The sequence below is a fragment of the Henckelia pumila genome, chromosome 4 (genome assembly GCF_033568475.1).
Source record: "Henckelia pumila isolate YLH828 chromosome 4, ASM3356847v2, whole genome shotgun sequence".
NCBI classification, from domain to species: domain Eukaryota; kingdom Viridiplantae; phylum Streptophyta; class Magnoliopsida; order Lamiales; family Gesneriaceae; genus Henckelia; species Henckelia pumila.
In genome coordinates this window covers 64750597-64763492 of record NC_133123.1, presented here as the reverse complement: position 1 = coordinate 64763492, position 12896 = coordinate 64750597, and the positions used below count along the sequence as shown (strand labels likewise).

At 39.3% G+C, this 12896-nt stretch overlaps 1 long non-coding RNA gene across 5 annotated transcripts; it reads left to right on the top strand.

The window, feature by feature from the left end:
• The first annotated feature begins 438 nt into the window (after positions 1–438).
• On the top strand, positions 439–3607 carry LOC140866993 (uncharacterized). 5 transcript variants are annotated; one of them, XR_012145014.1, is made up of 5 exons: positions 439–773; positions 1277–1998; positions 2082–2124; positions 2472–2578; positions 3485–3607. It is a non-coding gene; the product is annotated as an uncharacterized lncRNA (long non-coding RNA). The 5 variants fall into 5 exon arrangements; XR_012145013.1 differs by lacking the exon at positions 3485–3607 and adding an exon at positions 3065–3342; XR_012145010.1 differs by lacking the exon at positions 3485–3607 and having other exon boundaries at positions 2472–3342.
• The last annotated feature ends 9289 nt before the right edge of the window (positions 3608–12896 follow it).

Here is a 12896-nt window from a genome sequence, read left to right as displayed (position 1 = left end):
TGGTCCTTTCAACCAGGATTGTATGTGTTTGGAGTATGGATCATACTTCCGTTGTGGAGGTCCAGGAAATCCACCAGTAGCATTCACATGTTTGACCGACTCCTCTTGAAGTGTGGGACACACATTACAAGAAAAATACTAATCAACAACACTCAATTGACAACGGTTTTATGCCAAAACCGTTGTCTTTGGGCATTTTCTCAATAAAAAAGAAAACAGTTTATTAAAAACCGTTGTTTTTTGGGGGTATAAGACAACAATATTTTAAAATCGTTGTCTATGAGCATTTATTTTGGGCATACGACAACGGTTTTTTTAGACCGTTGTCTATGTGCCTTTTTTAGATTATTTTAATTTTAATTTTAATTTTTTCATATATAATGTTTATAACAAACCAATTGTTGTCTAGTAGAGAATTAAGCCCGAGCCCTAGTCTTTCTCCTCTCTTCCTCCTTCATTCTTCTCTGCCGTCTCCTCCCAAATCTCTACTGTCAGAATCGAGCCACAAACTAACCTGATTTTTTTTTTGAGATCGATCAATGGAGAAACCCCAAATCACATCCCGTCCAAAAACTATCCCCAACCCATTTCCTCCAGATTTTGTGCTGTCAGCATTGCATCCATCGTACTTCGCCGGAGAAGGGCCGACAACCACCTTGGCTTGTAGTACAGCCATAAAATATTTCAAATATGGCCTGAATTGGAACTGCGGAAATTCTACCTTTGAATCTGCAAGGAATTCCCTTTTCTCGAGCCAAGCTAGATCCAAAGTGGTACGTTCCTCTTTTTCTTTCATTACACTGGAGTTTGTGTTTATATTATGGGTTTCTCGTCGATTCTTGGTTTCGGATCTGAACTTTCTCTCAATTTTCTGTTTTCTGCTAATGAATTTGCCGTATTCATATTATTATTAGCCTAGTAATTAGCCCTCTTATCTTGCCTGAATCTGTAAATAGCTGTAATATATCTTGAATGCTTTTTGTTTCAGTATAATCTTCATATTTGTTATTTGACCATATTGTGTTCGTTGGATAAGAGCCAACATATTTTTCTACCCTCAGATTCATGTCAAACTCATTGTGGATATATTTAATTTTTTACTACTGGAGTGCGTTAAAAAAAAGTCAGATTTTTTCACGTTGCACTCAATTTTACAACTAGAATCAAATCTTCACATTAAAACAAAAAAAAAATTTGCTGGAGATTGAAGATGTGATATCTTGTTTTATTTCCACAAAGCCAAGCAGGCTAAAATTAAAATTATTTTTGACTGCAGGAGTAAGAGTTGAGGAGAACAAGTTACATCTCCAACATACCTAACATAAAATTAGATAATTAATCAAGTAATAAGGTCAAAACACTGAGTGCTCTGTATTCAGACCCTTGGACTTAAATATGGTGTGATTTCTTGAAAAAATTTCAGCCTCTTGTCCACATTTTTCTGAAGTACTACACTGGCATCATCAAATTTTGGTTTCATTAGCTGTTTTGCTCCATGTTCCAAGCCCAAAACGGAGGCAATTATTGCCTCGTCAAAGTCCTCGCTATTTTTGGATTTAGAGTATTTTTGGATTATATATCACTGCATCGTTAAATATTTGTGTAAATTGAGGCATTTTAAATCATGGTTCTGTTTGTGCCTCCATCGTTAAATATTTGTGCAAATTCTACTTCTCGATTGATTTTGTGCTTCTGATGCATTTTTTAAAATAACAATAAAGCATATCATTTTAAAGGAGGCTAACCAATCTATATAAAAATGTGCATCTATGTTGTTGCATTTGGCATGGTAGATAAGAGGCACATGAATATATTTGTCAAAAGAAACTTTGAATAGTCTAAGTTACCATAGGTGTATATAGAGAATACAGTATGCAATTTTTCTACAAAGTTCAATCTCTAACTTTGAAATTTGTTGTCTCTTCGAAAATTTTCAACCATACATGTATATATATAGATGGGACTGGAATTCTCACCATGATTGCTGACAAACATACAGTAAGACCATTATATTTATTATTGTTTTTTAAAAAATAGATATATATATATATTTGGAGCTATACCGATGTGCAAAAATGCAGAAAATGAGGGCAGAGAATCAAGTGGATGCAGCAAATCTGAATGGTCAGTATCCCCGCCAGGAAGAACAAATCATCCTTTTCAAACTCATCGTCACAACTTTAATTTCCATTAATTAATTGTTTACCGTGTATAGCTCTCGTTTTGCTTAAGAGAAATATCATGCTAGTATTCTTTGAAATTGGTTTCTTTTTCATCATATGATGGTTAGTATATATGAAGCCATTTAATTCTTTCTTCATTTAAAATTAGGAATTCAATGTTCTTGTTTCAAATTCAGATAATATGTTCCAAATGCAAGTTGAGAGAAGTTCTTTTGAGATTCACTATAATTTGTTACATATGTGCGTATGGTTTAAAATTAATCGTCTTAATTATGTTATTTGTGCTAGATGGTCGGATATTGAAGCTTTTGGCGAGACAGCCAAGTTCGATGCAGAAGTCTACTAGTTTCGAGCAGTTCTCGTTGTTTCAACCTCATGTCGTGAAATCTATGAAGGTATATGGACAAAAATAAACTTAACTTAACCTCTAATTTTAATACTAAGTTTTGGTATTTCTGGTTTGTGTTTTTGAACTACGAACATATTTTTGAACAACCGTTGGGGGAGATAATGTCAAGATAGATGATAAATATTTGTTCTAGGTTTAAGATTAATCCATTTGGAGCAGTCTTTTCCCATAAATTTATGGCCACGTTGATGGACTTCCTTCTCTGTTCCATGTTATCTTTTTTTTTTTTATTTATTTTAGGAGTTGATGAGTCATTGGACATGCGGCATAAAATTTAAATTTACATGTCTTGGGAGAATTAATCTCATATATTTCCTTTCTACTTTTCACTGCGTCTAGAATATGGAACATAATATTAGGAAAACTTGAATGTCTTGTCTTAGCTATTGGGAATGTTGATTTAGTCTTGCTGGATGAGTTTTTTTCCCCATCTTTGTTGACCTACGGATCTTTCTTATCTGGTATTGAATAGGTCTTGAACATAGTAATTTTTGTTCTTTGAGGGGAATGCAGTTCATTAACAGCTAATGGATATATTGTACTCATCGGAACTTATAAGCTCAGATTTTTGGGTGTTTTTCGATTAGTCCCTTGTAACTAAAGGTAAGAGTGAAGGTTCCTTATAACTTTAATTTTTTATGTAGTTCCTCGGTGTTTATGATGTGGTTAGCTTTGTTTATGAGTGATTTGTTACATGTATATTGCTTGGCAATATTTTCTGTAAAGTAACAATCGCATTTTGATTTAAGTATTGTTGTCATTGGGTGGGTAGATCTTTATGGGCAGACTGTATGATGCTAATGCTCGTAAAATTTGTTTTCCTCTCTTTCCTTTGATTATTCGGCAACTATTTTACAAATTCGAGAATATTGATTCGGATTTGCCAACGAAGGTTTCCGGAGAAGCATGAAGCATTTGCTGAAACACATCAAAAGAAGGAAGTATAATCCTCAAATGATGCGGCCACACTAGGGGGGGATCTTGAAGAGGAGGTGGCTGCCGGAGAATATGGAATCCATGGAGGGCAAGAAGTTCCAATTCAGGAAGAGTTGGAAAATATTCCAACAAATTAAATGATTCAACTTTAGATTGTTGTAAATATTATTTTCAAATGTTGGAAATTTGTGTATTAAATTTTATTTTTGAATTTTTTATTTCAAATGATTTATATTACTGAAAAATTGTGTATTTAATTTTATTTTTTTTTATTTGAAAAAAGACAATGATTTTTATTTGTTGTCAAACTGTTGTCGAATGCAAAAAACACAACGGCGAAAAACTGTTGTAAAACTGTTGTCGTAGACCAAAAGACAACAGTTTTTCACCGTTGTCTGTGAGCGTCACATTTAACAACACTGCTTTTAACAACAGTTTTTGGGGCCTACGACAACGGTTTTTAGCCGTGGTTGATGAGAATTTTTCTTGTAGTGACATGTCAGTAGCGTGTCCCATCGCATTGCAAATTCCACAACCTTTCACAGTTTGTCCATTCCCTACAGCCATTTGACGCACAAGAGACGTCAGATCAATCAGTTTTTGTTCAAGGGAAGAAACATTTACCTCATTGCCCCGTCTGGGCGCATGATCACTCCTGTTGGTGCCAAACTGCTGAGAATTGGCAGTCATGTTCTCTATCAGATTCCTCGCTTGTGCCGGAGTTTTGTCCACAAAAACTCCTCCACTGGCTGCATCTAGCATACTCCTATCATGAGGTAACAAACCTTCATAGCAAAATTGAATCAATTTCTTTTCACACTGCAGACAGCTAGCACAAAGCTTCTTGAACCGCTCCCAGTATTCATGCAGTGATTCCCCTGAGTATTGCTTGATTCCATAGATTTCCTTCCGGATGTTCGCAACTCTAGAGGCTGGGAAATATTTTTCCAGAAAGATTCTTTTCATCTTTGTAACACCCCATTTTTATCTTAAATTAGTTTATCTGAGTTAATCGGAGATTACAGAGTTCAAGAGCCGACTCGATTTTGATCAGGTCTATTTTGCAAATTTTGGAAATTTCAGGGACTAAAATGCAATTATTGGATTTAATATATTATCTACACATCATTGACTAGTCCAACCATTCTATATTATTCCTCAATTCGATTTCCTCCATTGAAATGCCTTCAACGTTTCTTCAAGCTTTCGGATTTCAGTCCGAGCTCGATCAGGCCGTTGGAATTTATTTCTGAAGGCAGATTAGCGATCACTGCAGCGAGAGCTCCGTTATATCGTAAGTTTTTCTACGATCAGATACATTCTATTTTTTGGATTTTGTTAGAATCGTTCGAGATTCAAGTATGTTGTTTTTGATAGAGTTACGATCGTTTATTATTTGTCGGTTTTGAAATAGAGCAACGTTCGGAATTGTTTTGATTTTTGGAAGCCTTGTTCGAAAATTTGGAGTTTGAGATTGATGGGTTTGCTTTGTTGTTGTTGTTTTGGGCATTGATATGTGTTGATATCGATATTGAAATGCTTTCTGCGTTTCCGGTTTGTTCAGTTTATAGCCGTTATGCCGTCGGTTTGAGTTTCGAGATTTCGAACCGTTTTTGAGTTGTTGAAAATTTGGCTTGTGAGTGATCGTTGTTGATTGATCATCTCTTGTCTTCGTACAGATTCGTTTGGAGTTTGTCGAGCCCTGTGTTGGCAGCTTTTGATCGTGAAGAGTTGGATGAAGAACGGTAAAGATATTTCCTTGAGCCGTTGATTGTTGTTTAGGTTGTATAGTTCTTAATACAATATTTTGTTGTAGCTTATCCAAAGTTGGAACTACTTGCATTGAAAGGTAAAAGCAGTCATCATTAGCGGGATATCATACTCGGGACAGTTGGTTCTCGAGTTTCCCTTAAAATCACATACTTGCATCAATACTTGTTCTAGCATGTGGAACTTGTATTTTGTGTTGTTTTAGCATACTCCTCATAGTCGCACCGAAGTCTAGGGGATTGGGATACGTGACACCACCTCGATTGGGAGAGTCGGTAAGTTGTTACGTGGTCTCATCCTCGGGATCCCAAAAAGCACAGCAGAAATCCCTCGTTTATCAGAATTGATATCCCGATTTAAGGACATGCATTTCATTCATTGATATTGGTTATGTTGTTACCTTGAAAGCATGTTTGTTGTTGTATTACTTGTTATGTTGATTTTACTGGGATTATCATTCTCATTGGTTTATCTGGTAGTTTCTTTGTTTTGTATGTGTACTTGGCAACAGATGGGGCAGGATCGAGTCAGCAAAGACCCGGTTAGCATCAAGAGGGAGAGATAGTAGTGGGACTCGGTTTAGAAGTCGAATCTGCATGTTTATCTAGTATAAGATTGAAGCATGTTAGAACTCGAACTTGTTATGTTTTGTTATTCGAATTAGTTTTATATTCGGATTGTAATATAGAATCGAAACATGTTGGTGTTGTATCGATTTAGACTTCTTGTTGATCTTAGGCTTTATGGAAGCATGTTTTTATATTGCGTGTATTCTCTATACCCCGTTTTGTGTATGTGTTTGAATGCATGACGGGAAGCAAGCGCGGGATGGTTTTACTAGCCTGAGCAATTCTGCCCAGGCCTTTTGCACGCGGGGTCTTCCTGGGGGCTCGGGTTTGTTGGCCCGCACGCGCGCGGGCGCGAGCCTTCACCCGGGGCTCTGGTGGTGTTGCCCGCGTGCGCGCGAGACTTTCATCTCGCGCGAACGCGGGTCCTTTTTAAAAAAATGGTATTGCTTTTATTCTTGGATTTTTGGTTGCTTAAATTGTTGTTTAATCCGAGATTAGTTGTTTAGAACCGAGGTCTCACATTAAGTGGTATCAGAGATTTAAGATTTTTGGTTGAACTAGAGCGAGTGGGGTAGTTCGAGTCCGCATGTATTGGCTCCTCGCATGTGTTTGAGTTATCTAATTGTTTATTTAATTCCATGCGAGCATGCTTTATTATTTGAGAAGTAATTGAATTACATGCTTATGTGATTAAATTTATAAAGCATAGACTACTTGAGATATAACTGTGTTTGTTATCGACAGGTATCCGGTTTTCCAAGCGGTTGTGAGGACACCGAATTGTAGCGATTGAGATATCTTGTGTCCTAACCTTTGATTATCAGATGGGTCCTCGTCGAGTTATTAACAGAAACCCACCGTCAGTTATTCCTACAACTGAGAAAGCTAGTACTGAAGTTGATCAGTTGGATGCTACAGCGACGCCTATGGAAACCTTGCTGAAGAGGTTCCAGTCGTTTAATCCACCGTTGTTGATGGGTACAGAAAATCCAGTTGACTGTGAGAGTTGGTTGGATGACATTGATCAGTTTTTCGATTCCATTGATTATACAGATGACCGCCGAATCAGGTTGGTCATTCATCAGCTCCGTGGTGTTGCTAAGAACTGGTGGATCACGACAAAGAGATTCATGGAGAACAGAGGTACAATGGTTAATTGGTCTCTTTTTAAAACTATGTTTTATAAGAGGTTTTCCCTGTTTCGTACCGAAAGGACAAGGGAGCCGAGTTTGCCAATCTGAGGCAAGGGAATCTGAATATTGAGGAGTACGTAGCCAAGTTTGACAGCTTGTTGCATTTAGCACCGCACATTGCCGACACTGAAGAAGCCAAAGCCGATCAGTTCATCAATGGCTTGAATCCCGACATCTTCACTTTGGTGAACACAGCTAGACCTGATAACTTTGCGGATGCCATGAATCACGCAAAGGGAGCTGAAGCGGGTTTGTGGAGACAGCGAGGAAATCAGATGGTACCTCAGCAGCAGAGGCAGTCTCAGAACCAACCATCTCAGTATCAGAATCAGCCACCTCAATATCAGAACCAGCAGCAGAGGTATGAAGGTGGAAGCAGTAGGGGAAACATAAAGGATCAGTACAAGGAAAGAGGGAAACAGTTCAAGAGGCAGGGGAACAGTTCTTCTAATTCCAGTGGTTCCAAGAAGTTCGGTTTAGGACAGAGTTCTGGATCATCATCCTTGTATTGCAGGAAGTGTGGAGGTAGACACTCACCAGATCAGTGTGTAGGAGTCTTTGGTAACTGCAACACCTGTCAAAAATTGGGATACTTTTCTAAGGTGTGCCCTCAGCGTAGTAGAGATTGAGCTGAGAGTGGGAGTTCATCTAGACCTACAGCTCAGCCTGAGAGACATTCTTCTGCAGTTCACTCTTTCAAGCCACAGCAGAAGAATAGACAGGGAGGTAACAGTAGTGCGAACCAGCCTTCGAGACAGCAGGCACGAGTCTTTGCTTTGACAGAGGATCAGGCTCAGGAATCACCTGACAATGTTATAGCAGGCAACTGTTCGATTTTCGGTTATTCTGCTCATGTTTTGATAGATACAGGTGCTTCCCATTCCTTTATCTCTGAGAAATTTGTGTTGTTGCATGCTTTGCCTACTGAGTTGTTACCTACTGTAGTAGCTGTTACTTCACCTTTGGGTGGAGGAATTGTTTATGTCAGATTAGTCAGGAACTGTGAACTCTATTTTGAGGGAAATTTTCTAGAGTTCGACTGTATTGTACTTGGGCTGTCAGATTTTGATTGTATTGTTGGTATAGATCCTTTAACCAAGTACAGGGCAACAGTCGATTGTTTTTTGAAGGTTGTCAGATTCAGACCTGAAATGGCAGACGAGTGGAAATTCTTTGGCAAGGGTTCTCGATCTATAATTCCTTTGATTTCAGTGTTATCTATGACTCATTTGTTACAGAGAGGTGCAGAAGGATTTTTGGTTTACGCAGTTGATGTACTGAAATCTAGCCCCGAATTGGTTGATATACCAGTGGTTAGAGATTTTGCTGATGTGTTTTCGGAAAATGTTCCTGGATTGCCGCCTATTCGAGAGATCGAATTCAGCATTGATTTGGTTTCAGGTACTCAACCTATTTCCAAAGCTCCCTATCGTATGACACCGATTGAATTGAGAGAGTTGAAGGAGCAGCTTGAAGATTTGATTTCCAAGGGATACAACAGACCTAGTGTATCGCCTTTGGGAGCTCCTGTTCTGTTTGTTCGGAAGAAGGATGGTTCTATGCGGCTCTGCATTGACTACCGCCAACTAAATCAGGCTACAGTCAAGAACAGGTATCCTTTACTCTGAATAGATGACCTTTTTGATCAGCTGCAGAGCGTCCCTTTGCTTCTTGCCCATCTGGCCTTCTGCTCTGGGGGCCCAGACCCATACTCATGGTCTTCTCTCCACCTGAAAAGGAGAGTTTTTTGCCCTCCCCAGGATTGAAACTTGGACCACCAGACATATATCCAAATTCAACTCAATCCTGGTACCACTAAGCTGATCGGCGCCTTCTGTCTATTCAAAGATTGATCTGAGGTCAGGTTATCATCAGCTGAGAGTGCGAGAGGAATATGTTCCTAAGACCACATCCAGAACGAGGTATGGTCATTTTGAGTTTATAGTCATTCCGTTAGGATTGACTAACGCTCCAGTGGTTTTTATGGGTTTGATGAACCGTATCCTTCAGCGATTTTTGGATGAGTTAGTCATTATCTTCATCGATGATATTCTTATCTACTCAAAGAACCGTACTGACCATGCAGAGCACTTGAGGATCGTATAGCAGATTTTGTGAGTTGAGCATTTGTTTGCCAAGTTGTCTAAGTGTGAATTCTGGTTGGATCGAGTTGTCTTTCTCGGTCACATTATTTCTGGAGATGAGATTTCTGTCGATCCCAACAAGATTGATATGGTTATGAATTGGCCTAGATCGACATCAGTACCTGAGATCAGAATCTTTATGGGTTTAGCTGGTTATTATCGCTGATTCATCGAGGGTTTCTCGTCTATTGCCAAGCCGATTACCCAGCTGACACAGAAGAATGCGCCTTTTATCTGGACTGCAGATTGCGAGGCTAGCTTTGTTGATCTGAAGAGGAGACTGACCAGTGCTCTGATTCTTTCTATTCCGAAAGGTACTGGAGGTTTTACCGTGTATTGCGATTCTTTTAACCGAGGCTTGGGATGTGTTCTTATGCAGCATAAGCTTGTGATAGCGTATGAATCGAGGCAACTGAAACCGCACAAGACTCGTTATCCGGTTCATGATCATGAACTAGCTGCGATTGTATTTGCTCTGAAGATCTGGCGTCACTATCTTTATGGTGAGTCTTTCGAGATCTTTTCTGACCATAAGATCCTTAAGTATTTGTTTTCACAGGCAGAGCTGAATATGAGACAGAGAAGATAGTTAGATCTGTTGAAGGATTTCGACTGCGAAATCAAGTATTATTCGGGAAAGTCGAATGCAGTTGCAGATTCCTTGAGCCGAAATCTTTGTTCTTTATCTCTTTCTACTATTGGTGTTTCTCAGTTGATCGATGATTGCTGCACATCTGGTTTAGAGTTTGAAACAGATAGGGAGACTATCAGAGTGTTTGCTATTCAAGCCAAGCCGAAGTTGTTTATTGCGATCAAAGAAGCACAGAAGTCTGATCCGAGCATTCAGGTTTCAGTAGAGAAAGTCAGATCTGGGCTTCAGTCTAAATTCCAGGTTAGAGATGACTTTTTGTTTGTGAATAACCGTATTGTTGTGCCTGATATTTTGGAGTTGAGACAGCGTATTCTCCGAGAGGCTCATTGCAGTCGGTTCAGTGTTCACCCTGGAGGTCGTAAGATGTACAACGATCTAAAGAACCAGTTTTGGTGGAAGAGAATGAAGAGCGACGTTGCGAGGTTTGTATCTCGATGTTTGAACTGTCAGCAAGTAAAAGCAGAAAGGAAGCGACCGAGTGGTCTGTTGCACAGTCTATCTGTTCCTGAATGGAAATAGGATCACATTTATATGGATTTCGTAATGAAGCTACCATGATCTGTTCGAGGATGCGATGCTATTTGGGTAATGATCGACCGATTGACGAAGTCTACTTGTTTTATTCCGTACAGGATAACGTATCGTCACGATCAGATGGCTGAGTTGTATGTTAGCAATGTTGTGAGATTCCATGGTGTGCAGAAGTCGATCGTTTCAGACCGAGACCCTAGATTCACTTCGCACTTTTGGCACAGTCTTCAGGAGGTACTTGGTACTCGTTTGCATCTGAGTATATCTTATAATCCTCAGACCGATGGACAGTCAGAGCGGACTATCCAGACGTTAGAGGATATTCTTCGAGCAGTAGTGCTAGACTTTGGCACTAGTTGGCAAGATTTTTTGCCTCTTGTTGAATTTTCTTACAACAACAGCTTCCAAGCGAGTATCGGTATGGCGCCTTTTGAGGCTTTGTATGGCAAGAAGTGCCGATCTCCGTTTTTTTGGGATGATTTGTCCGAGTCACCTGATTTGGGATCAGATATGCTTAGAGATATGGCTGAGCAAGTTAAGATCATTCAGTTTAGAATGAAGTCAGCTCAGGATAGACAGGCGAAGTATGCGAATGTCAGACGTAGACTTCTGAGTTTTGAGCAGGGAGACCGTGTATTCCTTAAGATTTTTCCTTTCAGAGGTACGTTCAGATTTGGTAAGAGAGGGAAGTTTTCTCCGAGATTCATCAGTCCGTACGAGATTCTCGAGAAGATAGGCGATCTTGCCTACAGACTTGCACTTCCTCCGTCTTTATCTGGTATTCATGACGTTTTTCACGTCTCTATGCTGTGGAAGTATCATCCAGACCCTTCTCATATCCTTCAGCCCGATGAATCCGAGTTAGATGAGACTCTGAGCTACTTTAAGCGACCGATTCAGATCCTTGATCGGAAGGAGAAGTAACTCAGAACCAAGTTGATTCCGTTGGTGAAAGTGCATTGGAGTCGTAACGGGGTAGAGGAAGCGACTTGGGAGACAGAATCCGACATGAGACAGCGTTTTCCTGATTTATTCGGATGACGTGAGTTCTTCTTACTGTCTTTAGTTCTTTATTCTATCTTATGAGTTATGATTTGTATTGATTTTGAGGACGAAATCTCTTCTTAGTGGGGGAGAATTGTAACGCCCCATTTTTATCTTAAATGATTTTATTTAAGTTAATCGGAGATTACAGAGTTAAAGAGCCGACTCGATTTTGATCAGGGTCAATTTTGCAAATTTTGGAAATTTTAGGGACTAAAATGCAATTATTGGATTTAATATATTATCTACACATCATTGGCTAGTCCAACCATTCTATCTTCTTCCTCAATTCGATTTCCTCCATTGAAACGCCTTCAACGTTTCTTCAAGCTTCCGGATTTCAGTCCGAGCTCGATCCGGCCGTTGGAATTTATTTCTGAAGGCAGATTAGCGATCACTGCAGCGAGAGCTCCGTTATATCGTAAGTTTTTCTACGATCGGATACATTCTATTTTTCGGATGTTGTTAGAATCATTCGAGATTCGAGTATGTTGTTCTTGACGGAGTTACGATCGTTTATTATCTGTCGGTTTTGAAATAGAGCGACATTCGGAATTGTTTTGATTTTTGGAAGCCATGTTCGAAAATTTGGAATTTGAGATTGATGGGTTTGCTTTGTTGTTGTTGTTTTGGGCATTGATATGTGTTGATATCGATATTGAAATGCCGTCTGCGTTTCCAGTTTGTTCAGTTTATAGCCGTTATGCCGTCGATTTGAGTTTCGAGATTTCGAACCGTTTTTGAGTTGTTGAAACTTTGGCTTGTGAGTGATCTTTGTTGATTGATCATCTCTTGTCTTCATACAGATTCGTTTGGAGTTTGTCGAGCCCTGTGTTGGCAGCTTTTGATCGTCAAGAGTTGGACGAAGAACGGTAAAGAGATTTCCTTGAGCCGTTGATTGTTGTTTAGGTTGTATAGTTCTTGATACAATATTTTGTTGTAGCTTATCCAGAGTTGAAACTACTTGCATTGAAAGGTAAAACCAGTCATCGTTAGCGGGATAGCATACTCGGGACAGTTGGTTCTCGAGTTTCCATTAAAATCACATACTTGCATCAATACTTGTTCTAGCGTGTGGAACTTGTATTTTGTGTTGTTTTAGCTTTTTTTATATGGCTTAATGTTTATGTTTTTTTATGCATTCATCTTGAGACAACTTTGATTTCAGTAGGCAGAACAACCCTTTTTGTTTAGACGTTTTGGGGGCTATGTTGCAAGTGGCCTGAGTTGTAGAAGTTCACCTAGTGTCAGCATACTCCTCATAGTCGCACCGAAGTCCAGGGGATTGGGATACGTGACACCACCTCGATTGGGAGAGTCTATGAGTCGTTACGTGGTCTCATCCTCAGGATCCCAAAAAGCACATCAGCAATCCCTCGTTTATCAAAATTTATATCCCGATTTAAAGACATGCATTTCATTCGTTGATATTAGTTATGTTGTTACCTTGAAAGCATGTTTGTTG